At 38.6% G+C, this 27465-nt stretch overlaps 2 long non-coding RNA genes across 2 annotated transcripts; one reads left to right on the forward strand and one right to left on the reverse strand.

Moving 5' to 3' along the window:
• The first annotated feature begins 233 nt into the window (after positions 1-233).
• On the forward strand, positions 234-5033 carry LOC307174267. The gene is made up of 4 exons (XR_013823979.1): positions 234-326; positions 2568-2623; positions 3786-3880; positions 3984-5033. It is a non-coding gene; the product is annotated as an uncharacterized lncRNA (long non-coding RNA).
• Positions 5034-17692: 12659 nt separating this feature from the next.
• LOC307174316 lies at positions 17693-22420 on the reverse strand. The gene is made up of 4 exons (XR_013823983.1): positions 22328-22420; positions 20094-20149; positions 18846-18940; positions 17693-18742 (listed from the first exon to the last, which is right to left on the reverse strand). It is a non-coding gene; the product is annotated as an uncharacterized lncRNA (long non-coding RNA).
• Positions 22421-27465: the final 5045 nt, after the last annotated feature.

Genomic DNA, 27465 nt, shown 5'->3' on the forward strand with positions numbered 1-27465 from the left:
TTCCAAAAGAGCCACAGTAAAATAATAATAATAATAATAATAATATTTAACAAGCAATTATGCAACAAACAATAAAGTTGCAATATTGAATTAATTTGTTGGGCTTTCACTGTGAGGTTGAGTCATCAACTGAGGCATCAGTTGAACCTCTGTGTGTGTGTGTGTGTGTGTGTGTGTGTGTGTGTGTGTGTGTGTATACATATTTCTGGTGAATTTCTGTAGAATTTTTTTCCACATAAGTAATGGGAGTATAAATATCACTAGAGAAACGCAGTGGGCTTCAGAAGACAACATCTCTTTACATACCAAAGACACAGAAACTCCAGGTGAGTCAAGACTTTATGAACATGTAAATAGTAACCAAAAAATTATGAGCGGTTTAGACCTCAACTACAACATTTCAGTGCAGATTCAAACATCATTATAATAATCAAATGCAAATTGAAAAAATAGAAAATAGAAGAGAAAATAGAATTTTATATAGATTCATTTAAAATTAAATAAAAACAAAGAAATATCAATGGATTGACTGAAGGAAATATGTCTTTATTGGATTTAGTAACACTGTTTTAAAAAACTGTTCTGCGTCATTAATGAATAACACACGTGCTACACATAACAACAAAATAGTACCTAATGCACTATTAACACTCTATTAACTACTATTAACTAACAAGAAATTATGATTAACGAATTAGTAAATAATAGTGCTCAGTTGAATGTGGTAATTCACTATTAGCTAATCAATAAGTAGCCTACTATTTTTTGACACTGTCCCTCCCAGAGGACTACTAAGAACTACTACAGGTTCATAATTAATGTGAATAATGCATAATTAAATGTATACTAATGTATAATTAATTCTAAATGGAAGGTCATGGTAACCCACTGGTAATTATTCAAGTATTACCAAATCCTTCAGAAGGCATTACTAATTATTTGGAACATTATTCTCAATTGAAAAACATGATAACTCTCTAGTATTGACTGATGTCATTGAGCTTTTGGGGTTTTTGTAAAGTTTTGGATAGTATTGACTCAAGTGTTCCTACATCCTTCCAAAGGAATTACTAATTATTTGAAAAACAGTATAAGTGAATATCCTGGTAACCCACTAATGACTCAAATCCATTGCAAGAAATTACTATCTAAAACCTTACAAAAACCTCCAAAGCTTACAATGACTTTGGTCTTTAGAGATATCATGCTTTTTACTTTAGAATACTGTTCTGGAAAATGTGTAATTCCTTGCAACATGATCTCAAGAGAATATGAGTGTATTTTTACGTAAAGTGTAGTTCTACCACACGTAGGCTACATTTACTTACGTATTCATACACTCTAAAACGTGTAAAATTGACGTATTGACAGCACAAAAACGTAAAATATTTACGTATTGACAGCACAAAAACGTATAATATTGACGTATTGACAGCACAAAAACGTAAAATATTGACGTATTGACAGCACTAAAACGTATAATATTGACGTATTGACAGCACTAAAACGTAAATAATTTATGTATGAACTACTAGGAATATAATAACTAGGATAATTAGGATCCCTATATCTAGGAATGAACTTTACCGACATACAAATTTGTACATATTCCTATTTATGAATATAAAAATCGTGGCATTAATGTTTTGAGTCTATTGTATTCAATTTTCATATTAATGACATATTCAGTCGCATTTATTAAATTTACTCACCTACTCAGTAAGAAATAATAAAATTTCGCTCCGTTCGTGACTTCTGCTGCAAACTCGTCTCGGATGATAATGTTAAACAAGTGAATGAATAACATTTCTTTAATTGTTTAAAATTCGAAGCCGGATTAACATTAACTTTCATGGATTAATAACTTCAATTCTTCTCTGTACCTCATACAAAATACAAAAATGTTTTGTGTCTTTGAAAGTTACTATTAATTCCTGCGTTTTAACAACGAGACCAGGCTGTTCCTTCTGAAGGATTTGGTAATACTTTATTCATTACTAGTGGGTTACCATTGCCTTGACTTTAGAATTAAACATACATTATTCACATAAATTATGAACCTGTAAATAGACGTTCTTGGTTGCTCTCTGGTAGGTATGAAAAAATGGTTATTGGTTAGCTAATACTTCCACATTACTACCACATTCGACTGAGCACTATTACTTACTAATTTGTTTATCAGAGTTTCTTGTTGTTAATATTAGTTAATAGCGTATTAATATTGCGTTACTCATTTGTTCCCATGTAGTTATTCATTAATGAAGGAACAGTATTCCAGAGTGTTACCTTGGATATTTTTAAAAACAAGATCACATATAAATATTCTTAAGGGTGTTTTTTTTTTTTTTTTTTTTTTTTGAGAACTAATAAAATGAACACAGTTAAATGGTATCTAAAAGAAAAAAATGAATGAAAGTAAATTAATAAAATGTCAACGTTTTATTTGTACCTGCTAACCTGATACCTGAATTAAATTTAAATGAAAAACTTGCCATAATAATTTTAGAATAATAAAGATGACAATTTATCAATTTAATCTTTTTTCCCCCATTTATTTTATTTATTAGAGCCATGGAATCCAAGTCAATCAAAGTTGCAGCCCTAGGAGGATCTCGGTGTCCTGGTATGTGCCGCAAGGATTCCCTCATTGCTGTATACTTTTGTATTTAATGGTTTTTAGTCCCCTTTTCACCCAATTGCAAATTTACAGTATTTGAGTGGTAGGATTAGAGGTGCATGATGTGGTAGCAATAGCCTTGTGGGCAGTGCTCTGACATACAGTATAGCACAGCTGTGCCTCCTGCAACATGAGGTCAAGGTTTTTTTTTTGTTTTTTTGTTTTTTTTTCGCTTGACAAAATGGCACTTAAACCAGTGAACTAATCTTAATTTGGGTCTACAATAAATAAACTGAACTTTTTTTGTAAACTCTGAAACTAAAAAAACTCCATGATCACTATTACCCTTAAAATATTGCTTCTGATGGTTTGAAATACCTTGGGGTCTTTTATCAATGTAAAAAAAAAAAGGTATACAAATCCTTACAATACTTTATTTGCAAGCTTTTTTCAATCGCTTGTGGATAAATCCAAGTTGTGTAAGTTGGCCTCTCTGCCTTTATCACTTGTGTCACATTAGCTCGGTTGGTTATTCTGCCTAAATGTCTTTACCTCTTTCAACACATACCGACTTTGATTATTAAATATTTCTTTACTGGCTGTGACAGTCTTTTGCGCTCTTTTCTATGAGGGAATATAGAAACTTCCCAACTACCATCCATATTAATGCGATATTAATAGACTTCTCTTTTGGAACAGGGATAACAATTGTCCACCGTGTGTGCGTACAGAAACTTTGTCAAAAAGTACTTTTTATTCTATTGTTTGTTCTCAACATTTGTAAGTGTAGAGTTTAGCAAAAATGATGGGAGAGTGTCCAGTGGGAGACAGTGACTGGATCTAAAACTTTCGGATGACAAACAGCTTAGGCTATATCTCAGTTTCTGTGAGTTACTGGACCCCTAAATGAAAACATACAACACAGAGAGACATGCATGTGTGCAGTGTGGCTGACCTGTTGTTTGACTGACAGACAACTAGTTGTCCAGTGCGGTTCTGTTCAAACAATTACTAAAAATGCAGTTGTGAGTCAGTTCAGTTATTAAATTCCTTTCTCATCATATTTAAACCCCTTTAAAGCAGGACTGACCACCATATTCAAGTTGTAGCAATTTGTAGCAAAAATGTGTTTTTTTTTTCTCTCTCTCTCTATTAATTCCTTTCTCAGAACAAGATGTGATTGTGGGTGGGATCGGAGGTGATGAATTCTACTTTACATGCATTTCCAGCCTCATTTCAGAGATCAGCATAACTTACGGCAAGGTGTGTAAAGATTGTTTTTATTCTAATTTATCTTCTTTGATTCCTATTTGAATCAAATTGTTTTTATTTAGCTAGTTGATTCACATACATTTGTGCTTTCCAGGGGACACTGAACACAATCCAGGTGATTTTTAACACTGGCCAAATGGCGAAACTTGGTAATGAAGCAGGAAGGAATCAACAAAAATTTGAATTTTGCGGAAGTGATAAAATTGTTGATTTAACACTGTGGCCAAATATTGATCATACCAGATGTGCGGGTCTAGAATTTGTGGTTCTCAAAATCAGTGGTGAAAAAAAGACGTTATCTGTTATGTGTGATGGCATTGGTGCGCCTGTAAATGTTGATGTGAAGTCTGGAAGGTGTTGCGGCATTTTGGGAAGATGCGGATCTCAAATTGATGCTCTGGGTTTCCACTTCATTTAGCCTCCAGCTATACACATCTGTTGCTGACAGTATCAAATATCTGGTCATCTAAAATAATGACATCTGAACAGCAATCATATACTCATATACATCAGGGGTATTATTGGTTATGATTGAAGTATCAAATTTGAATCAGTCAGTTTAATATTTTCAAGTGTCAATCAGACAATTACAATATTCTTTTTTTAGGTAAATTAACCATAATAAACAAATAAATGATAAGTTAAAAGTATCAAATTTATGAGTCAGTAAATAAATAGTGATGGTAGATTAATCTTATTCTATCATTTATGTCCATCTATATATGTCTGTTCTGTATCATCTGTACCTTGTGGTTGTGGGAGTTCAAAATATCTTGATGTAGCCTACTTGTTTAATTACAACAAAGAGTTTAACTTGATTTGGTCTGAAAAGCCTTTCATGCTGTTTATTGTGTATGCTTTTTTATTTTAGCTGCAAGATGTTGCTCACAAATGTTCATTTTTATGGTCAGATGGGGAAATTAGTTTTTGCAGGGTCTGGAATGGTGAGGGAGAACGGTGCTGGGTTCACAGTTTTAATTTTGTTAATGAACAGTATGACAAAAAAATGTTCGTCAACAAGCTTTTTCCCATGACTGAAGCCTTGTTCCCACCACCAGCGACATGATCCCATTCGTTTTATATGATTGATTTAACTGTACCCACATACAGGGATATAATAAAATGATGCATGGAAAAGAAACTGACGGCAGTCTTAGTGAGTTTGATTCATACATTGATTGTTTGTGTGTTGTTAATTATGATGCAGTGAGCAGTTTAGCACTGCTGCAGTTCAAATTACAGTTTTCCCTGCATTATGTTTATGACTATTAGGGACAAGAAAATGTATTACTGTATTTGTCGAATTCGGATGGCATTTTAGTCATTTTTTGGCAATAGTTTAATTAATTGATTGATTGTTAATCTGGTTAATGATTTAATGCACTGAGCACTGCTGTAGTTTATAATACAATACTCTCCAACAGCAGAATGCTACTTTAAAGAATGATCATTAATTATTTTAAGTCAAATTAAAATGAGACCTTAGTTTTACTGGCAATAAATATATTTTGTGATTGGGTCAAAGACCCAAAAGGGGGTTTCAAAAGGGGGAAAGACGAAAAGGGGGTTTCAAGGATCATCAAAATTACATTTTAATACAGATTTTTTAAATATTCCCCCTTACATTAGAATGTGTCCTGTTTAATTTTATATTTTGCTGAGCAAAAAATAATGATTATCATACATTTTAAACATGATTTACAGAAGACACCAACTAAAATATCATTCAGTGTAAAGACATATTTTAATCAGACCACATTTTAATCAGAAGACATATTTTAATCAGACCCCATTTAAGGATCACAGTGCAGCCCCCAAATACAAATTAAGGATCATTTTTAAATCTTTGCCACTATCCTTCAAACGGGTTTTACCCATTTGTCAGCAATACGTTTTAGTTAGGAAGTGAAAATCATTTCAAATTTAATAAAATGAAAACAAATTAATAATACAATTTTAATAATATATATATTTTTTATAATATATTTTTAACGTTTAACAATTCTTCAATAATTATTTTAAATGTGACTTGTTTTTCCATGCATTGGAACTCTAATATTAATAGGAATTCTAATTCGTATTTTCAGCATAGAGTCTACGATCAGCTTTAAACGGTCTAAATCCTGACTGGAATTCCTTGCTGATACCATTTCTTTCTGAAAAGAAACATACAGTAGTTGTGAGGATGCTGCCTTTTCTAGTATCTTTGACAGAAAAGGTAGATTCGAGATCAGCCTGTAATTGACTAATTCAAGTTGCGATGTTTTAACAAGCGGTTTGATAATAGCCAGCTTAAAAGTTTTTGGTATCCTCCTAATGACAAAGATGAATTAATGATTTTAAGAAGAGGATATTACCTCTGGAAGGGTCTCTTTCAATAGCTTAGTCAGTATGGGGTCTACTCTAACATATATGATGTCCATTTAGATTTAACGAGTTTAGAAAATTCTTCCTCTCCTATAGTGTAGAGTGTCGAGTAATACACATGTAACTCGCGTGAGTGTAGACACTAGACTGACTTTATTTACGTTACCCGCTTCATCCAAACAGGGGTTGCCATAGTGACGTTAACATCAACACTGATATTTAAAGTGATAGTGCCACAACTCTACATCCCCTTTCTTCCAGATGGGATGTAAATAAACTTAACAGCCCACACAACAAAACTGGAACAAAACACGTACTGAAATTATCTTATTATCAGGCCATCCACCACGGAACAAAAGGTGACACAGAACATAAAAAGTATGGTAGAGTATGGGCAAACAAAGTTAGTTCAGTTAACGAAGGGACACCTGGTTATCATTTCCATATCTTGATTTTAGTTTAGTTTTTTAGCCAAGTACTGACATAGTCCTGATAACGCTGATTAGGTTGGCTAACTCTGCCTGCTCGAGTCACCACCAACTGTCTCTCAGATGAGTCAGCAGTATTGACCACTGGTGTGATACTAGGAGGTGTAGGTGGTGGGTTGGCATTTTGGGCAGTCTCTCTATCAGGTACTGGTGAGGTGGACCTCAGTGGCATGTCCTCCTCAGAGCTTGCCGTTGGGTTTTCATCAACCCGGAGGAGATGTCGCCTGTTCCTGATATATTTCTTTCCCTGTGATGCTATTACATAGCTATTAGGCTGCTGAGCTGGGCCTTCCACTCTTGCCACTTGATCAAAACCACGTTCATTGTGCACTCTGACTGTTTGACCTGGTCTTAGTGCAGAGAGGCGGTGAGCACTGCGGTCATGATACACTTTCCCCCTCATTCTGTGTTTGGAGATGGCAGCAGTCACATTGACTTGGATAGCAGGCCTGAGCATGTCTGTGGTTGCTGGCAGGAAGGTCCTGGTTTGCCTGGACATGAGTCGCTGAGCAGCGGAAGGGAGCCCATCACGGGGAATGTTGCGAGTGTGGAGAATGGCTGCTTGGATGTCTGTGCCATCACGGTGGCACTTCTCCAGCAGGTGCTTAGCAGATCTCACTGCACGCTCAGCCAGACCGTTAGATTGTGGGTAATAAGGACTGCTGCGGATGTGTTTAAAGTCCCATGCTTGTGAAAAGTCTGCAAAGTCCCTTCCAGTGAACTGGGTCCCATTATCAGTCATGAGGGAGTGGGGCACACCATGTGTTGCAAAGTGTCGCTTAAGCTTCGCAATGACCGTGTTGCTGGTCATGTTGGGGAGGTAATCCAGCTCGAACCACCCTGAGTAGGAGTCCACCAGGACTAGATGCATTTTGGCATGCCACTCAAATATATCAGCTGCAGTAAATGACCATGGCAGTTCAGGGATGTCATGGAGGTGCATTGGTTCCTTTGTGTGGTGTGCTGTCAAAGCGTTGCATGCAGCACACCGAGACACCTCTCTTTCGATATCTGTGTACATTGAGGTCCAGTACATAGTCTCTCGAGCTCTGCGTTTGGTGGCTTCAATCCCGGGATGGCCCTGGTGTAGCTGGCCGACATAAAACGTTTGCAGTGCTGCAGGTATTACTAACCTTTGCCCACGCAGGAGCAGTCCATCCTCTAACGTCAACTCTTCCTTCATGGAGAAGAACGGTCGCAACTGTTGCGGCAGCTCCTTGGAGGTGCTGGGCCAGCCATGCACGATGACTTCAGATAGCTGTTGGCAGGTGACGTCACTCTTTACTGCATTTCGTAATTCATCTGTACGACGTGAGGAGAGCACCTGGACAGTCATCACTTCTAGTAAGTCATCAGTAAGTGGGGGCTCAGACTCAGGTAAGTGTGCACGTGACAACGCGTCTGCCACAAACAGTTCCTTGCCACGCTTATACATCACATCCAAGTCGTAACGTTGCAATTTTAACATCATACCCTGCAGGCGTGGTGATGCGGTGTGCAGTGGTTTCCTCAGGATAGTTATAAGGGGCTGATGATCCGTTTCAGCAGTAACGGGGCGGCCATAGATGAAATCATGAAATTTTTTAGCTGCAAACACCAGTGCTAACATTTCTTTTTCAATCTGAGCATACCTGGACTCAGTTGGTGTGAGGGCACGTGATGCGAATGCCACCGGCCTCCCGTCTTGGAGGCACACCGCCCCAAGACCGTGTTGGGAGGCGTCTGCTGATATAACCACTGGCTTTGATGTGTCAAAAAATTGCAGCACAGGGGGATTAGTCAGTGCCTGCTTCAGTTTGCTGAAAGCCGCATCATGGGCGTCATGCCAGTGCCACTCCACGTCGTGGTGTATCAGCTGTCTCAGAGGGCCAGTCATGTCACTGTACTGGGAAATGAATTTGGATAGATAGTTTGTCATGCCCAGAAACTGCTGTAAAGCCTGTTTGTCCTGTGGCTTCTCCATCTCGCAGACGGCTTTGATCTTTTCCGGGTCTGGCTTAACACCATCAGCGGTTAACAGGTGTCCTACATAGTGTACACAGTTGACTCTGAATTTGCACTTGTCAGGATTGAGCTTTAGGTTGATGGCACGGATCCTGTTCAAAACCTGTGTTAGGCGTTCATCATGTTCTAGTAATGTACGTCCCCAGATGAGGATGTCATCGACCACGATCTCGCAAGGTTGTCCAGCAAATAACTGTTCCATCACATTTTGGAAGACCTCACTGCCTGTGCATATGCCGTATGGCATTCTCAGGAACCTATATCGGCCATGAGGTGACATGAATGTTGTGAGCTTGGAGGATGCGCGGTCAAGGGGTATTTGCCAAAACCCACACTTGGCATCTAAGGTGCTAAATATTTTTGCACCGGGCATGTCCGCAATGATTTGGTCAATTGATTTGAGCGGATGACGGGGTCTGAGGAGGGCCCGGTTTAGATGCACTGGGTCGATGCAAAGTCGCACTGTTCCATCTTTTTTTTCCGCTGCAACCATGGCAGACACCCATTCTGTTGCGTCGTTTTCTGGTATAATTACACCAAGGGCCGTCATTCGGTCCAGCTCCGCCTTGACCTTATCTTTCATGGCAATGGGGATCCTGCGGGGAGCACATATTGTGGGGGCAACAGTGTCATCTAGTCTCATATGATATATCACAGGTAATTTACCTATGACATTAGTGTCAAAAAGGTCTTTGTACTCCAGTATTTCTGGAGCTTCTTGTTGCAGCATGTGGACGTCAGGTCCGAGGTGTATGAGACCAATAGCAATACTGTCTTGTAGTCCCAGTATGGGTTTTACACCCCTATTGACCACATGAAACTTGAACTGTCCCTGTGTACAATGCAGTGTTACAGTGCCATCAGTTTTGATTGACTCACCTCCATAAGCCACTAGATTGACCTTTTCATTTGGATCCACATGCACTGTGTGGTCAACTGCATGTAGCAGTTTTCTGGGCAGCACATTACATTTGGCACCAGTGTCCACTTTTACCTTCAGTTGTCCATTTCCGTTCTTCATTGCGAGCGTGGCGAAGATTTCCCCCTTCTGTGCGGGTGTGAGTATTGTGTCACAGTAGAAAGTATCAACCATTTGATTGTCTGGTTCAGTGGTCAATTCATTTACTCTACCCATTTCTCTTCTTCTGTATGGAGTGGGGGCTTTGGGGCGAACTGTGGCCTGCGCTGGTGCAGAGCGACAACACCTAGCAAAGTGATTAAGTTTTCCACAGTTATTGCATGTCTTGTTGAGTGCAAAGCATTTGCTGCGGTCAGGTGAGTGTTGGCCATTACAATTGCCACAGCAAGCCTTCTGAATTGAGCACACTTCAGCTTCCTTATGAAGTTCCTTAGAGCTTTTCTCCGACTGTTCATGGAGCATGCTAATGCTAACTGCCAGTTCAAGGGTGAGATTCTTTTCACGTAATAGTTGTTTGCGGAGGGTGTCGCTCTGTATCCCACAGACGATACGATCCCTGATCAATTCATCACGGAGCGCGCCAAAATCGCATTTCTCCGCCAGTATTTTCAGAGTGGAGACATACGCCTGAATAGACTCACCGGGTCCCTGACTAGCGGTGTTAAAAACATGCCTGTCCATAATGACGTTTTTCGCTGCCAAACATAATTCAGCAAACTTTACCAGTAGAGTCTCTGGTTCTTCGTGACTTTCCCCCTCTCCATAAACAAAGGATTCCGACTTTTCAACAGCCTCCGGGCCGGCTAGGTTCAGTAGCGTGTAGGCTTGAACTTTCTTAGATTTATCCGACAGTCCTGCGTTGCAGTAGATTATCCATTCTTTCTCAAATTTCCGCCAGTTGTCGGCAATGTTGTCGTCAAAAACTAGTGGATCGATACGACGGAGTCCTTGAGCCATTATCAGACACTTCTGACACCATGTAGAGTGTCGAGTAATACACATGTAACTCGCGTGAGTGTAGACACTAGACTGACTTTATTTACGTTACCGGCTTCATCCAAACAGGGGTTGCCATAGTGACGTTAACATCAACACTGATATTTAAAGTGATAGTGCCACAACTCTACATATAGCAATGAATGAATCGAATTTGTCCTCAAGGAGACTAGACAATGCACTGTCTGATGCAGATACTGCATATAATTTATTATCAATCTTTATAAGTAAAGAAGTTCATAAAGTCATTACTGCTGTGCTGCTTGGAAACGTCTGGGGTTAAGCTTTATTTCTCGTTAATTTAGCCACTGTTTCAAATAAATACCTAGGGTTTTGATTGTTTTCTTCTAAGAGGTTTGAAAAATAAGCAGATCTAGCAGTTTTTAAGGCCTTTCTGTATGCAATCGTGCTCTCTCTCCATGTAATGCGAACAAACTCTAGTTCCCTTTCGAGAGAACTCGCGATGCGTCGATGACGCTTTGGGAACGCCTCCGCGTGATTACGTCTGAAGCACGTATGTCAACTAGTCCAATGGAAAGTATGAGCCCGTGACGGGCGGGTGACAGAAGAGATAAAAACTCGCGTTAGCTTTTGTGCCTCAGCGCTCTGTGTCAAAACTGTCTGTATATTTATTGTTGTTCTCTTACGAGAGGTCTCTCGTACTGCGCAATAGCATACGCTAGGGGAAAAACTCTTTTCCACAAGATATTGAAGCCAGAAATTATCCTTAATTTTGTAATATTGTAAAACACGTTGCGGCAGCATGCAGACATAGGCGAGACGGCTCGCGCGCCCATTGGCTGCTCTGCGGCAACTGCAGCAGCCTATTGAGAGAGGCCCTTCGTGACGTCAGATCCAATGAGGGCGCTTTGCGCCCATTACGTCACGTCCCGCCAAAACGGGCGTGGCTTGGGCCTATAAATATGGCTCAAAGGCTGATAAAATCTTATTTTTCATCTCTTCAGCGAAGCTCACGCATCGCTGGATCCCGAGAGGAAGAAGCCGCGCCGTCTGAGAAAGCTCTTCAGCGGGACGAGCCTCTGCACCTGAAGCCGCTGGCCGCGCCACCTTCAGTCGCCGTTCCTGCTGCGCTATCCGGCGTTATATCCTTTTCTCTGCTACTGTGTTTTTGTGTGTGTGTGTGTGTGTGTGTGTGTGTGTGTGTGTGTGTGTGTGTGTGTGTGTTCGCCGCCGCAACACACACTCCCATTGCACTAAAAGAGTCGGGCGTCTTGACCCTTTCCTTTCCTTCATCCCTGAAGGCTCCCGTGTTGCCCAATAAACCTCTTATTAAATATCAGTGTTGATGTTAACGTCACTATGGCAACCCCTGTTTGGATGAAGCGGGTAACGTAAATAAAGTCAGTCTAGTGTCTACACTCACGCGAGTTACATGTGTATTACTCGACACTCTACATGGTGTCAGAAGTGTCTGATAATGGCTCAAGGACTCCGTCGTATCGATCCACTAGTTTTTGACGACAACATTGCCGACAACTGGCGGAAATTTGAGAAAGAATGGATAATCTACTGCAACGCAGGACTGTCGGATAAATCTAAGAAAGTTCAAGCCTACACGCTACTGAACCTAGCCGGCCCGGAGGCTGTTGAAAAGTCGGAATCCTTTGTTTATGGAGAGGGGGAAAGTCACGAAGAACCAGAGACTCTACTGGTAAAGTTTGCTGAATTATGTTTGGCAGCGAAAAACGTCATTATGGACAGGCATGTTTTTAACACCGCTAGTCAGGGAACCGGTGAGTCTATTCAGGCGTATGTCTCCACTCTGAAAATACTGGCGAAGAAATGCGATTTTGGCGCGCTCCGTGATGAATTGATCAGGGATCGTATCGTCTGTGGGATACAGAGCGACACCCTCCGCAAACAACTATTACGTGAAAAGAATCTCACCCTTGAACTGGCAGTTAGCATTAGCATGCTCCATGAACAGTCGGAGAAAAGCTCTAAGGAACTTCATAAGGAAGCTGAAGTGTGCTCAATTCAGAAGGCTCGCTGTGGCAATTGTAATGGCCAACACTCACCTGACCGCAGCAAATGCTTTGCACTCAACAAGACATGCAATAACTGTGGAAAACTTAATCACTTTGCTAGGTGTTGTCGCTCTGCACCAGCGCAGGCCACAGTTCGCCCCAAAGCCCCCACTCCATACAGAAGAAGAGAAATGGGTAGAGTAAATGAATTGACCACTGAACCAGACAATCAAATGGTTGATACTTTCTACTGTGACACAATACTCACACCCGCACAGAAGGGGGAAATCTTCGCCACGCTCGCAATGAAGAACGGAAATGGACAACTGAAGGTAAAAGTGGACACTGGTGCCAAATGTAATGTGCTGCCCAGAAAACTGCTACATGCAGTTGACCACACAGTGCATGTGGATCCAAATGAAAAGGTCAATCTAGTGGCTTATGGAGGTGAGTCAATCAAAACTGATGGCACTGTAACACTGCATTGTACACAGGGACAGTTCAAGTTTCATGTGGTCAATAGGGGTGTAAAACCCATACTGGGACTACAAGACAGTATTGCTATTGGTCTCATACACCTCGGACCTGACGTCCACATGCTGCAACAAGAAGCTCCAGAAATACTGGAGTACAAAGACCTTTTTGACACTAATGTCATAGGTAAATTACCTGTGATATATCATATGAGACTAGATGACACTGTTGCCCCCACAATATGTGCTCCCCGCAGGATCCCCATTGCCATGAAAGATAAGGTCAAGGCGGAGCTGGACCGAATGGCGGCCCTTGGTGTAATTATACCAGAAAACGACGCAACAGAATGGGTGTCTGCCATGGTTGCAGCGGAAAAAAAAGATGGAACAGTGCGACTTTGCATCGACCCAGTGCATCTAAACCGGGCCCTCCTCAGACCCCATCATCCGCTCAAATCAATTGACCAAATCATTGCGGACATGCCCGGTGCAAAAATATTTAGCACCTTAGATGCCAAGTGTGGGTTTTGGCAAATACCCCTTGACCGCGCATCCTCCAAGCTCACAACATTCATGTCACCTCATGGCCGATATAGGTTCCTGAGAATGCCATACGGCATATGCACAGGCAGTGAGGTCTTCCAAAATGTGATGGAACAGTTATTTGCTGGACAACCTTGCGAGATCGTGGTCGATGACATCCTCATCTGGGGACGTACATTACTAGAACATGATGAACGCCTAACACAGGTTTTGAACAGGATCCGTGCCATCAACCTAAAGCTCAATCCTGACAAGTGCAAATTCAGAGTCAACTGTGTACACTATGTAGGACACCTGTTAACCGCTGATGGTGTTAAGCCAGACCCGGAAAAGATCAAAGCCGTCTGCGAGATGGAGAAGCCACAGGACAAACAGGCTTTACAGCAGTTTCTGGGCATGACAAACTATCTATCCAAATTCATTTCCCAGTACAGTGACATGACTGGCCCTCTGAGACAGCTGATACACCACGACGTGGAGTGGCACTGGCATGACGCCCATGATGCGGCTTTCAGCAAACTGAAGCAGGCACTGACTAATCCCCCTGTGCTGCAATTTTTTGACACATCAAAGCCAGTGGTTATATCAGCAGACGCCTCCCAACACGGTCTTGGGGCGGTGTGCCTCCAAGACGGGAGGCCGGTGGCATTCGCATCACGTGCCCTCACACCAACTGAGTCCAGGTATGCTCAGATTGAAAAAGAAATGTTAGCACTGGTGTTTGCAGCTAAAAAATTTCATGATTTCATCTATGGCCGCCCCGTTACTGCTGAAACGGATCATCAGCCCCTTATAACTATCCTGAGGAAACCACTGCACACCGCATCACCACGCCTGCAGGGTATGATGTTAAAATTGCAACGTTACGACTTGGATGTGATGTATAAGCGTGGCAAGGAACTGTTTGTGGCAGACGCGTTGTCACGTGCACACTTACCTGAGTCTGAGCCCCCACTTACTGATGACTTACTAGAAGTGATGACTGTCCAGGTGCTCTCCTCACGTCGTACAGATGAATTACGAAATGCAGTAAAGAGTGACGTCACCTGCCAACAGCTATCTGAAGTCATCGTGCATGGCTGGCCCAGCACCTCCAAGGAGCTGCCGCAACAGTTGCGACCGTTCTTCTCCATGAAGGAAGAGTTGACGTTAGAGGATGGACTGCTCCTGCGTGGGCAAAGGTTAGTAATACCTGCAGCACTGCAAACGTTTTATGTCGGCCAGCTACACCAGGGCCATCCCGGGATTGAAGCCACCAAACGCAGAGCTCGAGAGACTATGTACTGGACCTCAATGTACACAGATATCGAAAGAGAGGTGTCTCGGTGTGCTGCATGCAACGCTTTGACAGCACACCACACAAAGGAACCAATGCACCTCCATGACATCCCTGAACTGCCATGGTCATTTACTGCAGCTGATATATTTGAGTGGCGTGCCAAAATGCATCTAGTCCTGGTGGACTCCTACTCAGGGTGGTTCGAGCTGGATTACCTCCCCAACATGACCAGCAACACGGTCATTGCGAAGCTTAAGCGACACTTTGCAACACATGGTGTGCCCCACTCCCTCATGACTGATAATGGGACCCAGTTCACTGGAAGGGACTTTGCAGACTTTTCACAAGCATGGGACTTTAAACACATCCGCAGCAGTCCTTATTACCCACAATCTAACGGTCTGGCTGAGCGTGCAGTGAGATCTGCTAAGCACCTGCTGGAGAAGTGCCACTGTGATGGCACAGACATCCAAGCAGCCATTCTCCACACTCGCAACATTCCCCGTGATGGGCTCCCTTCCGCTGCTCAGCGACTCATGTCCAGGCAAACCAGGACCTTCCTGCCAGCAACCACAGACATGCTCAGGCCTGCTATCCAAGTCAATGTGACTGCTGCCATCTCCAAACACAGAATGAGGGGGAAAGTGTATCATGACCGCAGTGCTCACCGCCTCTCTGCACTAAGACCAGGTCAAACAGTCAGAGTGCACAATGAACGTGGTTTTGATCAAGTGGCAAGAGTGGAAGGCCCAGCTCAGCAGCCTAATAGCTATGTAATAGCATCACAGGGAAAGAAATATATCAGGAACAGGCGACATCTCCTCCGGGTTGATGAAAACCCAACGGCAAGCTCTGAGGAGGACATGCCACTGAGGTCCACCTCACCAGTACCTGATAGAGAGACTGCCCAAAATGCCAACCCACCACCTACACCTCCTAGTATCACACCAGTGGTCAATACTGCTGACTCATCTGAGAGACAGTTGGTGGTGACTCGAGCAGGCAGAGTTAGCCAACCTAATCAGCGTTATCAGGACTATGTCAGTACTTGGCTAAAAAACTAAACTAAAATCAAGATATGGAAATGATAACCAGGTGTCCCTTCGTTAACTGAACTAACTTTGTTTGCCCATACTCTACCATACTTTTTATGTTCTGTGTCACCTTTTGTTCCGTGGTGGGTGGCCTGATAATAAGATAATTTCAGTACGTGTTTTGTTCCAGTTTTGTTGTGTGGGCTGTTAAGTTTATTTACATCCCATCTGGAAGAAAGGGGATGTAGAGTTGTGGCACTATCACTTTAAATATCAGTGTTGATGTTAACGTCACTATGGCAACCCCTGTTTGGATGAAGCGGGTAACGTAAATAAAGTCAGTCTAGTGTCTACACTCACGCGAGTTACATGTGTATTACTCGACACTCTACACTATAGGAGAGGAAGAATTTTCTAAACTCGTTAAATCTAAATGGACATCATATATGTTAGAGTAGACCCCATACTGACTAAGCTATTGAAAGAGACCCTTCCAGAGGTAATATCCTCTTCTTAAAATCATTAATTCATCTTTGTCATTAGGAGGATACCAAAAACTTTTAAGCTGGCTATTATCAAACCGCTTGTTAAAACATCGCAACTTGAATTAGTCAATTACAGGCTGATCTCGAATCTACCTTTTCTGTCAAAGATACTAGAAAAGGCAGCATCCTCACAACTACTGTATGTTTCTTTTCAGAAAGAAATGGTATCAGCAAGGAATTCCAGTCAGGATTTAGACCGTTTAAAGCTGATCGTAGACTCTATGCTGAAAATACGAATTAGAATTCCTATTAATATTAGAGTTCCAATGCATGGAAAAACAAGTCACATTTAAAATAATTATTGAAGAATTGTTAAACGTTAAAAATATATTATAAAAAATATATATATTATTAAAATTGTATTATTAATTTGTTTTCATTTTATTAAATTTGAAATGATTTTCACTTCCTAACTAAAACGTATTGCTGACAAATGGGTAAAACCCGTTTGAAGGATAGTGGCAAAGATTTAAAAATGATCCTTAATTTGTATTTGGGGGCTGCACTGTGATCCTTAAATGGGGTCTGATTAAAATATGTCTTCTGATTAAAATGTGGTCTGATTAAAATATGTCTTTACACTGAATGATATTTTAGTTGGTGTCTTCTGTAAATCATGTTTAAAATGTATGATAATCATTATTTTTTGCTCAGCAAAATATAAAATTAAACAGGACACATTCTAATGTAAGGGGGAATATTTAAAAAATCTGTATTAAAATGTAATTTTGATGATCCTTGAAACCCCCTTTTCGTCTTTCCCCCTTTTGAAACCCCCTTTTGGGTCTTTGACCCAATCACAAAATATATTTATTGCCAGTAAAACTAAGGTCTCATTTTAATTTGACTTAAAATAATTAATGATCATTCTTTAAAGTAGCATTCTGCTGTTGGAGAGTGTTGTATTATAAACTACAGCAGTGCTCAGTGCATTAAATCATTAACCAGATTAACAATCAATCAATTAATTAAACTATTGCCAAAAAATGACTAAAATGCCATCCGAATTCGACAAATACAGTAATACATTTTCTTGTCCCTAATAGTCATAAACATAATGCAGGGAAAACTGTAATTTGAACTGCAGCAGTGCTAAACTGCTCACTGCATCATAATTAACAACACACAAACAATCAATGTATGAATCAAACTCACTAAGACTGCCGTCAGTTTCTTTTCCATGCATCATTTTATTATATCCCTGTATGTGGGTACAGTTAAATCAATCATATAAAACGAATGGGATCATGTCGCTGGTGGTGGGAACAAGGCTTCAGTCATGGGAAAAAGCTTGTTGACGAACATTTTTTTGTCATACTGTTCATTAACAAAATTAAAACTGTGAACCCAGCACCGTTCTCCCTCACCATTCCAGACCCTGCAAAAACTAATTTCCCCATCTGACCATAAAAATGAACATTTGTGAGCAACATCTTGCAGCTAAAATAAAAAAGCATACACAATAAACAGCATGAAAGGCTTTTCAGACCAAATCAAGTTAAACTCTTTGTTGTAATTAAACAAGTAGGCTACATCAAGATATTTTGAACTCCCACAACCACAAGGTACAGATGATACAGAACAGACATATATAGATGGACATAAATGATAGAATAAGATTAATCTACCATCACTATTTATTTACTGACTCATAAATTTGATACTTTTAACTTATCATTTATTTGTTTATTATGGTTAATTTACCTAAAAAAAGAATATTGTAATTGTCTGATTGACACTTGAAAATATTAAACTGACTGATTCAAATTTGATACTTCAATCATAACCAATAATACCCCTGATGTATATGAGTATATGATTGCTGTTCAGATGTCATTATTTTAGATGACCAGATATTTGATACTGTCAGCAACAGATGTGTATAGCTGGAGGCTAAATGAAGTGGAAACCCAGAGCATCAATTTGAGATCCGCATCTTCCCAAAATGCCGCAACACCTTCCAGACTTCACATCAACATTTACAGGCGCACCAATGCCATCACACATAACAGATAACGTCTTTTTTTCACCACTGATTTTGAGAACCACAAATTCTAGACCCGCACATCTGGTATGATCAATATTTGGCCACAGTGTTAAATCAACAATTTTATCACTTCCGCAAAATTCAAATTTTTGTTGATTCCTTCCTGCTTCATTACCAAGTTTCGCCATTTGGCCAGTGTTAAAAATCACCTGGATTGTGTTCAGTGTCCCCTGGAAAGCACAAATGTATGTGAATCAACTAGCTAAATAAAAACAATTTGATTCAAATAGGAATCAAAGAAGATAAATTAGAATAAAAACAATCTTTACACACCTTGCCGTAAGTTATGCTGATCTCTGAAATGAGGCTGGAAATGCATGTAAAGTAGAATTCATCACCTCCGATCCCACCCACAATCACATCTTGTTCTGAGAAAGGAATTAATAGAGAGAGAGAGAAAAAAAAAACACATTTTTGCTACAAATTGCTACAACTTGAATATGGTGGTCAGTCCTGCTTTAAAGGGGTTTAAATATGATGAGAAAGGAATTTAATAACTGAACTGACTCACAACTGCATTTTTAGTAATTGTTTGAACAGAACCGCACTGGACAACTAGTTGTCTGTCAGTCAAACAACAGGTCAGCCACACTGCACACATGCATGTCTCTCTGTGTTGTATGTTTTCATTTAGGGGTCCAGTAACTCACAGAAACTGAGATATAGCCTAAGCTGTTTGTCATCCGAAAGTTTTAGATCCAGTCACTGTCTCCCACTGGACACTCTCCCATCATTTTTGCTAAACTCTACACTTACAAATGTTGAGAACAAACAATAGAATAAAAAGTACTTTTTGACAAAGTTTCTGTACGCACACACGGTGGACAATTGTTATCCCTGTTCCAAAAGAGAAGTCTATTAATATCGCATTAATATGGATGGTAGTTGGGAAGTTTCTATATTCCCTCATAGAAAAGAGCGCAAAAGACTGTCACAGCCAATAAAGAAATATTTAATAATGAAAGTCGGTATGTGTTGAAAGAGGTAAAGACATTTAGGCAGAATAACCAACCGAGCTAATGTGACACAAGTGATAAAGGCAGAGAGGCCAACTTACACAACTTGGATTTATCCACAAGCGATTGAAAAAAGCTTGCAAATAAAGTATTGTAAGGATTTGTATACCTTTTTTTTTTTACATTGATAAAAGACCCCAAGGTATTTCAAACCATCAGAAGCAATATTTTAAGGGTAATAGTGATCATGGAGTTTTTTTAGTTTCAGAGTTTACAAAAAAAGTTCACAGTTTATTTATTGTAGACCCAAATTAAGATTAGTTCACTGGTTTAAGTGCCATTTTGTCAAGCGAGAAAAAAAAAAAAAAACCTTGACCTCATGTTGCAGGAGGCACAGCTGTGCTATACTGTATGTCAGAGCACTGCCCACAAGGCTATTGCTACCACATCATGCACCTCTAATCCTACCACTCAAATACTGTAAATTTGCAATTGGGTGAAAAGGGGACTAAAAACCATTAAATACAAAAGTATACAGCAATGAGGGAATCCTTGCGGCACATACCAGGACACCGAGATCCTCCTAGGGCTGCAACTTTGATTGACTTGGATTCCATGGCTCTAATAAATAAAATAAATGGGGGAAAAAAGATTAAATTGATAAATTGTCATCTTTATTATTCTAAAATTATTATGGCAAGTTTTTCATTTAAATTTAATTCAGGTATCAGGTTAGCAGGTACAAATAAAACGTTGACATTTTATTAATTTACTTTCATTCATTTTTTTCTTTTAGATACCATTTAACTGTGTTCATTTTATTAGTTCTCAAAAAAAAAAAAAAAAAAAAAAAAACACCCTTAAGAATATTTATATGTGATCTTGTTTTTAAAAATATCCAAGGTAACACTCTGGAATACTGTTCCTTCATTAATGAATAACTACATGGGAACAAATGAGTAACGCAATATTAATACGCTATTAACTAATATTAACAACAAGAAACTCTGATAAACAAATTAGTAAGTAATAGTGCTCAGTCGAATGTGGTAGTAATGTGGAAGTATTAGCTAACCAATAACCATTTTTTCATACCTACCAGAGAGCAACCAAGAACGTCTATTTACAGGTTCATAATTTATGTGAATAATGTATGTTTAATTCTAAAGTCAAGGCAATGGTAACCCACTAGTAATGAATAAAGTATTACCAAATCCTTCAGAAGGAACAGCCTGGTCTCGTTGTTAAAACGCAGGAATTAATAGTAACTTTCAAAGACACAAAACATTTTTGTATTTTGTATGAGGTACAGAGAAGAATTGAAGTTATTAATCCATGAAAGTTAATGTTAATCCGGCTTCGAATTTTAAACAATTAAAGAAATGTTATTCATTCACTTGTTTAACATTATCATCCGAGACGAGTTTGCAGCAGAAGTCACGAACGGAGCGAAATTTTATTATTTCTTACTGAGTAGGTGAGTAAATTTAATAAATGCGACTGAATATGTCATTAATATGAAAATTGAATACAATAGACTCAAAACATTAATGCCACGATTTTTATATTCATAAATAGGAATATGTACAAATTTGTATGTCGGTAAAGTTCATTCCTAGATATAGGGATCCTAATTATCCTAGTTATTATATTCCTAGTAGTTCATACATAAATTATTTACGTTTTAGTGCTGTCAATACGTCAATATTATACGTTTTAGTGCTGTCAATACGTCAATATTTTACGTTTTTGTGCTGTCAATACGTCAATTTTACACGTTTTAGAGTGTATGAATACGTAAGTAAATGTAGCCTACGTGTGGTAGAACTACACTTTACGTAAAAATACACTCATATTCTCTTGAGATCATGTTGCAAGGAATTACACATTTTCCAGAACAGTATTCTAAAGTAAAAAGCATGATATCTCTAAAGACCAAAGTCATTGTAAGCTTTGGAGGTTTTTGTAAGGTTTTAGATAGTAATTTCTTGCAATGGATTTGAGTCATTAGTGGGTTACCAGGATATTCACTTATACTGTTTTTCAAATAATTAGTAATTCCTTTGGAAGGATGTAGGAACACTTGAGTCAATACTATCCAAAACTTTACAAAAACCCCAAAAGCTCAATGACATCAGTCAATACTAGAGAGTTATCATGTTTTTCAATTGAGAATAATGTTCCAAATAATTAGTAATGCCTTCTGAAGGATTTGGTAATACTTGAATAATTACCAGTGGGTTACCATGACCTTCCATTTAGAATTAATTATACATTAGTATACATTTAATTATGCATTATTCACATTAATTATGAACCTGTAGTAGTTCTTAGTAGTCCTCTGGGAGGGACAGTGTCAAAAAATAGTAGGCTACTTATTGATTAGCTAATAGTGAATTACCACATTCAACTGAGCACTATTATTTACTAATTCGTTAATCATAATTTCTTGTTAGTTAATAGTAGTTAATAGAGTGTTAATAGTGCATTAGGTACTATTTTGTTGTTATGTGTAGCATGTGTGTTATTCATTAATGACGCAGAACAGTTTTCTAAAACAGTGTTACTAAATCCAATAAAGACATATTTCCTTCAGTCAATCCATTGATATTTCTTTGTTTTTATTTAATTTTAAATGAATCTATATAAAATTCTATTTTCTCTTCTATTTTCTATTTTTTCAATTTGCATTTGATTATTATAATGATGTTTGAATCTGCACTGAAATGTTGTAGTTGAGGTCTAAACCGCTCATAATTTTTTGGTTACTATTTACATGTTCATAAAGTCTTGACTCACCTGGAGTTTCTGTGTCTTTGGTATGTAAAGAGATGTTGTCTTCTGAAGCCCACTGCGTTTCTCTAGTGATATTTATACTCCCATTACTTATGTGGAAAAAAATTCTACAGAAATTCACCAGAAATATGTATACACACACACACACACACACACACACACACACACACACACACACACACACACACACACACACAGAGGTTCAACTGATGCCTCAGTTGATGACTCAACCTCACAGTGAAAGCCCAACAAATTAATTCAATATTGCAACTTTATTGTTTGTTGCATAATTGCTTGTTAAATATTATTATTATTATTATTATTTTACTGTGGCTCTTTTGGAAAAACGCATTAACCAAATTCTGCTCACCAAGGCTGCATTTATTTGATTAAAAGCAATAAAAAAAAACAGTAATATTGTGAAATATTATGACAATTTAAAATGACTGTTTTCTATTTTAATATATTTTAAAATGTAATTTATTCATCAGATGAAAGCTGAATTTTCAACATTATTACTCCAGTCTTCAGTGTCACATGATCCTTCATAAATCATTCTAATATTTTATGCTCAAAAAACATTCATTATTAATATCAATGTTGAAAACAGTTGTGTACAATTTTTTTTCTAAATTCTTTGATGAATAGAAAGTTCAAAAGAACAGCATTTATTTAAAATATAATTTTTTCTAACATTATAAATGTCTTTACTGTAACTTTTGATGAGTTTAACTCATCCATGATGAATGAAAGTATTGATTTAATTTATTTATTTTCCCCAAAAATAAAATTAAAATTCTTACTGACCCCAAACTTTTGAAGGGTAGTGTTTAATGTTACAAAAGCTTTCCATTTCAGATAAATGCTGTTCTTTTGAAATTTCTATTCATCATAGCGTCATGAAATAAAAATGTAAAAAACTGTTTTCAACATTGATAATAATCATAAATGTTTCTTGAGCATCAAATCATCATATTAGAATGATTTCTGAAGGATCATGTGACACTGAAGACTGGAGTAATGATGCAGAAAATTCAGCTTTGATCACAGGAATAAATTACACTTAACTGTATATTCACATAGAAAACAGCTGTTTTAAATTGTAATAATATTTCACAATATGACTGTTTTTGTTTGTATTTTTAATCAAATAAATGCAGCCTTTGTGAGCAGAAGAGACTTCTTTTAAAAACATTAAAAATCTTACCGATCTAAATCTTTTGACCGGTAGTGTATATATTAAAAAAAATGTCTCTTTGGTCAAAAAAGGTTCCCAACCCCTGGACTAGACATTTTTTTTGTGTGTGTAAGGGATAATATATTTGAAATAATGACTATGATTGATTGATTGAATGATAAAACAATGTACGATTGAATATATGTATGATATCATGTGCACAAACATATATGTGACCCTGGACCACAAAACCAGTCTTATGGGTAACTTTTTTAAAATTTAGATTTATACATCATCTGAAAGCTGAATACATACTCTTTCCATTGATGTATGGTTTGTTAGGATAGGACAATATTTGTCCGAGATACAACTATTTAAAAATCTGGAATCTGAGGGTGCAGAAAAATTTAAACATTGAGAAAATCGCCTTTAAAGTTGTCCATTTCTATTGGCGATAGTGCTGCATCCATTCACAAAAATAAATGTTTTAAATATTTAAGGTGGGAAATTTACTAAATATCTTCATGAAACATGATCTTTACTTAATATCCTAATGATTTTCGGCATAAAAGAAAAATCTATCATTTTGACCCATACAATGTTTTGTTGGCTATTGCCACAAATATACCCGTGCAACATAAGACTGGTTTTGTGATCCAGGGTCACATATAATCAATTAACCTATATATAAAAGTTTGGTCCGATCTATATTGGAGGCTGCTATTGTGTGCGTACCCTAAGATAAAATCCTGCAGGCGCCCCTGATCAGAAATATTGTGGATAATCTGTTTATTGATGGTGACATCATGAAGTATCCTATTTGTGACGAATTCAGAGTTCAGAGTTGATCTGATTTTTTTTTTTTTTTTTTTTAAACCATTGTTGCGATTCATACGCTGATTCTTGATGTCTGTGTGAGTATGATCATATCAAAACATTTTCTGTATAACAACTTTATAAAATCTTTCAGAGTATCACAGCACAATTTTTGGCAAAAGATTGGCATGCACAATTAGAAACTTATAGGCCTAATTAACGACTTCACTTTAACGAGATTCACTTTTTACAGTGAATGTGTTTGTTAGTTAAAATTCAGGAAATATATTTGAAATAACTGCATTTCTCTTTAAAAAAAATTATGAAGATTTCTGTAAAAGTCTTTTGCTCTTTATTTAAATTAGGATATTTTACATTCATTTTATGGTTTTATGTATGGCAGCCATTGCTGACAGTTTTTTTTTTTTTTTTTTTTTTCAGTGAATGTGTTTGATCGTAATAATTCAGGAAATATCTGCAAATATAACAGTGTTTTTTTCTGTAAAACATTTAACGAAAATTGTATTTTCTTTATTTTCTTTACTTTATTTTTACGGTTTTAAGCCAGTTTTACAGCCAGTTGCTAGTTCACATTCCAGGCTGTCTCTCTCCCCACGCGTGTTCACATGATGTATTCAGGTAGGTGTAGGCTATTCTACAGAAATCCACCTGAAATTGGCCAATCTCATGAAATTCTGTACATCTGGGGTGTTTCCGAAAAGTATCGTTAGCCAACTATTTCGAAACAAACTGACAGAATGCTATCTGTGCACGCGATCTGAGTTGAACATGATAAGCGCTGATAAGCATATGGTTGCGCGCCTCAACTGCTATATACACAGACATAGCCTATATCAAAAAGACAAGGCAAGACAAGTTTATTTATATAGCACATTTCTACACTATCGCAATTAAAGTGCTTTACACAGAAAGGAATTAAAATAATCACAAAATAAAAGCAAGGAAAATTAGAGTAAAAAAATGCCATAGATAAACTTCTCATCTAGCAAAACACCAGTGTATCATATTTTTCACAACTCCCAGTTTTACTGTGAGATTTTCCCATGGTGATTGCACTGTGTCTGGTGTCTGCGACACGCCTAAGAAATCTATTGGGCGTCTCCAATAGACACGATTTTCCCCTAAAATCGGAGAGGAGGAGGCTACTCCACCACAGACCCAGGTCATCAGCATGCTTTCTCTCTCAGTTTCCCCAATTAAGTAATTTATCTGTCACGGGTGGTTGCTGGCAGACAGATGAGGAATAGAGGATGGATACCCGACCCGAGCCCGACGGGACCCGTCGGTACCCGACGGGCCGGGCCGGGTTCGGACAGATATTTAAAAATTATGTTCGGGTTCGGGTCGGGCTCGGTCACATCAGCGCGATAAGGCATTGAACATTTTAAATTTAAAACAGCTTATTATGTAGGTAACGTTAGCCAATGTGCCTGATGCTTTCATTTGATGCAAACGTTTGTTTTTGTGATTAAAATGCATGTAAAATTTTACCATAACATCTGTCTTCCTGTGTGCGCAAATTTCAAATTTGTTTATGTAGCCGTGACAACCAAACACGTGCATGCGCGCCTAAGTGCGCTTGTTTCTCCGTGCACGCTGATGCACTCATCCTGTTGACATTTCCGAATGCCTTCCTACAGTTGCTTAATAAAAGCGGGCTTTCCACACAAACAAACGTACATGTGTCATTAGTATGAGAAAAAAAATGGGATTTTAACTGTCGGTCTCGGGTCGGGCTCGGACATAAATATCTTTATGCCTGTCGGGCTCGGGTCGGGTTCGGTTACTGCTCTGTCGGACGCGGGCCGGGCTCGGACAGAAAAATTCGGCCCGATCCGCACTCTAATGAGGAACACGGATACGATTAAGTACAAAGGTTTATTTACAATAGTTCCAACAGAGTGGCGAACGGAGAGCAACACACACACACACACACACACACACACACACACACACACACACACACACTTAACATAGACGATACCAGACACTGAACTGAAACACAACTGGACATATACAGGTGTTAATGATGGTGACTGATGAGTGTACAGCCTATGGGGTTCCATTTGTTCCAAAATTATGTCGACATGCGCTCCCCTGCTGTCGTCTTCCATGTCTATGTGTCTGTTCACACTGTTTATGTCCATAGGTGTTTCTCAATGTCAAGGATACTTCCTTGGCAGGACTGGTCCTTCCAAGTCACTTCCTTCAAAGGCTAGACGAGGCTCCTCTTTAGCATTCTACTGTCTATGGTTTTTCAACAGCTCTGGAACAGGCTAGCAAGTGCACGTCAGTGCGTCATTACGTCAGTGAAAATGAAAAACAGAGCGTTGCTATGGACGCAGTTCCGTTCACTCAGGCAATATAATCGTTTTTAAATCAATAAACTCCTTTTTAATCATATTGATTCTTTGACTGTCAAGTGTGTTTATAAACAGTGCGGGTCAATTTTACTCATAACATAATGGATGTAATTATTTTTTTGAAACAAATGTTTGGTAACGTAAATACTTATATTTGAAAGCATATTGCGCCGTTAACGATCCGACTCCGTTTTGAATTTTTTGAACAAGATAGCAAAGCTGCGCGCATAGGATTGTGGGTGATTTGAGAGCGTGAAGAGCGCGAAGGCTACACATATGCATCCTTTCCTGTATATGGGATATTTTTCGAACGGAGGACTCAGTCCTTGGTTGAAATTCCGAGGATCCTCGACATTGGAACAGTCCTTCGACGGATGTCGATGACGTAGCATCCTCGAAATTCTGGCTTCCGAGGATCCTTCCTTGACATTGAGAAACGTCTTCTGTCTGTCTGTCTGTCTATGCTGTGTGTCGTCTTCCATGTGTGTCTGTTCACTGTTTAAATGTCCATGTCTGTCTGTCTATGCCAGGGGTGGGCAAACTACGGCCCGGGCCACATACGGCCCGTTAGGCTGTTTAATGCGGCCCGTCGAGTATTTAAAAAAATTGTCTCAAGATCGCATTCATTTTGCCTTTTTCTTGCAATACTTTGCGTTATATATGTATATGTATATGTATATATATATATATATATATATATATATATATATATATATATATATATATATTGCGTTGCATATATTTGACAATCGGAATATCAGATA

The sequence above is a fragment of the Squalius cephalus genome (genome assembly GCF_949319135.1).
Source record: "Squalius cephalus genome assembly, chromosome: 1".
Classification (NCBI taxonomy): Eukaryota; Metazoa; Chordata; class Actinopteri; order Cypriniformes; family Leuciscidae; genus Squalius; species Squalius cephalus.